Below are 2,958 nucleotides of genomic sequence, written 5' to 3' on the forward strand. Positions count from 1 at the left end.
CCACACTAACTAGTGCCCACAACCTTTCCCATTCCCAGGAAACCAAGTCTTATAATAGGAGATAGTGAGCTATTTCTTCAAAATGTAGCACATAGAGAAAAAAGATAAAATTGTATGGTTTTGTCTATTTAGGCTGCTATAGTAAAATATCACAGAGTGGGTGACTTATATAATTATTTCTCACAGTTTTGGAACTTGAAAATTTCAAGACCAAGGTGCTGATAGATTTAGTTGGCTTGTGCAAGATCAAGGTGCTGGCAGATTCACTACCTTGTTCACAGATGAATAACTTTTCTCTGTGTCCTCACTTGGCTGAGAGGGGCAAGAAGGCTCTGAAGGTTCTCTTTTATAAGAACACTAATCTGATTATGAGGTCTCCATCCTCATGACCTAATCACCGCCCATACATCCCACATCTTAATACCATCACCTGGGGGGAGGGTTCATATTTCAATATGAGATTTTTTGGGGGGAGGGGCACAACATTTCAGACCAAAGCACCATCTTATGAGGTAGAAGGAAAACATCCAGAAAGAAGAGTTGGGCAAAACAAAGCTACAGAAGAGAGGCTACCTTGTATTGAAATTTCTTTCTACTAATATGTCTAGATGAAGGAATCAGAACAACGAAAGCCAGAGAAACAGGAAAACAGTATGTTATGTGTGTACTCAGATGCAGTATAATTCTCTTTTGTTTATTCACTGAAGATATAAATACGTGAGCCCCTGAGTCATTGAAAAATAATGATCAGATAGAAGAAGTTAGCCATGAGTTTAAGGTAATTTGGGAAAGAAGAAAACTCTTTAAACAGAGATTTGAGAAATATGGAGATGTCGCTTCATATCTTTTACTTCCCTTTTATCTTCTTAGAACTTCAACCCAGCCTTGCCATAGCAGAAACTTGTGACTTGAATTGTTGAGCAATAAATATAAGGGTGATTCTTCATTTTTAAATTTTCTTAATTGCTATAAATCACACTGGGGATCATCTGTACAATAATTTTCCTTTCTGCCATGCACAATGAAGAAATATGTTGTGGATTAAAAGTCATTGCCGGGCCCTCCCTGGTGGCACAATGGTTAAAGCACAGCACTATGAAGCTTCCCGAAGCCACTGACACCAGTTCGATCCCTGGCCAGGGAAATGGCCCACATGGTGTGGCAGATCTTTCCTGAATAGCCTGCTGCTCCCCTCAGCAGTGTATCTCAGTCACTTTGCTTGTTCTGCTCCCCACTCTGTCTCTAGTGAATCCTCTCACCCCCTGCACCTCTGGCCTGTACCCCAGCTCTTGCATGCATAAAGAAATAAATCTGTTTAAAAAAGATCATTGCATATTTACTAGTTCTCTTCCCATTGAGTAGTGAGATCTATACTCCCTCCTCTCTGATGGTCAAAGCCCTGTGATTGCTTTGATCAATAAAACACAGTGAAAGTGTTTCTATGCCAGTTTCCAGAAGCAGGCCTTGAGAAAGAAAGTGGCAACTTATACTTCCTGCCTCTTGGGTCATTCTCTCTGTGTGCCCTAAGCTGCCATTTTGGAGAGGCTACAGGTAGGTAATCTGGTTGACAGCCCCAGCTGAACACAGCCTTCCAGTCACCACTTCCTGGGCAAGAGATAAAAAAAAGTGAAGCCAAGTTGGTGCCTCCAGACCAGCTCAGATGTCAGCTGAAAACCATCATGTGACCTCATCTGATCCAGTGTGGAGCCAGTGAATCAGCCAGATGACATTTGGACCCCCAAACCATGATCTGTATAACTAAATGGATATTGTTTTAGTTATGAAGATTTAGGGTGGTTTATTACAAATGTAACAGAAAATCTGACAAAAGTTTAAAGTCACCAATGACAGGGGTGCTTCCTTATTTCTTTATGGTGCGAGCTTGGTTGTTTGCCTTGTATTGATCTCTGGCATTAATCTCAAATCTTTCATTATAGTTCCTTCCTGGTAACACACCACAGCCAGAAGGTACTGCATTGAGGGTTATCTATCTGAGACTCTTTTTTCTGAGACATGTCGTTGAGTAAAAGAAACTTGCCCACACACAATCTGTGTGTCTGTGCATGTGCACTTGCTTCTTTGAGAAATATGTTTCATTACCAGACTTTATTTTCTGTCTTCAATGGAGGCCTTTTTCTTTTGTCATTTGGTGGAGACTATAGAAACCGTTCCAAGGCAAAGCCCTATCTGTTGTTTTTGTTTTTCCCTCCGTGTTTCACTGGAGCCTTCTACAGTCCGCGATGGCGTTTCTCCGTTTCTCAAGGTGGTGGTGGCCATTGTTCCTTCCTCCCGGGCCTAGCAGAATGCTTGGAGGGTCAGTTGGAAATGAAGCTTCTATTATCTGTGATCTGCCTCAACCTCTAAGCCGGTCCGTCCCTACACTAAGGCTCAGCCAAGCATGGAGAAAACTAATTGTCCCCACTCTCTGCTCTACTGCACATCAAACCCCAGCGTATGCTTCTCCAGTATCGCACTGGTCAGAGAAAACCTCGCCTTAGTGGAGACAGGGGCCCCGCCTTCCAGGTACTGCTCTGAGCCTACCGCAACCGACCTCAGCAGCAGCAGCGGGAACTGAAATGGAGCGTTGGCTGTTTCCAGAGCTGCCCCGGCCAGGGACTGGGAGGAGGGAGGGTGAGAAAGCTGATGACTCTGCGTGTTCCCAGTAATTGCAATGGGCATAGGAAAGGAAACTTGATTAATTTGCCTGATGAATTATGCATGACCTCCGTGTGCCGCCCTCCCAGCTTCAAAGCTGGATTATTCGCATTGCTTGAATGAGACCACTTCTCCCCTTCTCGCCCTGAAAGCTGCTGTCCAACAAGTCTTAGCGAAGCCTGTGGAGCTTGATGGCGATGACTACGTAACAGGATGTTGGCAGAGTTACTGAAATGTGAGTTGTATTAAACTCACACACACACACACACACACACACACACACACACACACACACACACACAC

This window comes from Condylura cristata, unplaced genomic scaffold (assembly GCF_000260355.1).
Source record: "Condylura cristata isolate star-nosed mole 26May11 unplaced genomic scaffold, ConCri1.0 scaffold00014, whole genome shotgun sequence".
Taxonomy (NCBI): domain Eukaryota; kingdom Metazoa; phylum Chordata; class Mammalia; order Eulipotyphla; family Talpidae; genus Condylura; species Condylura cristata.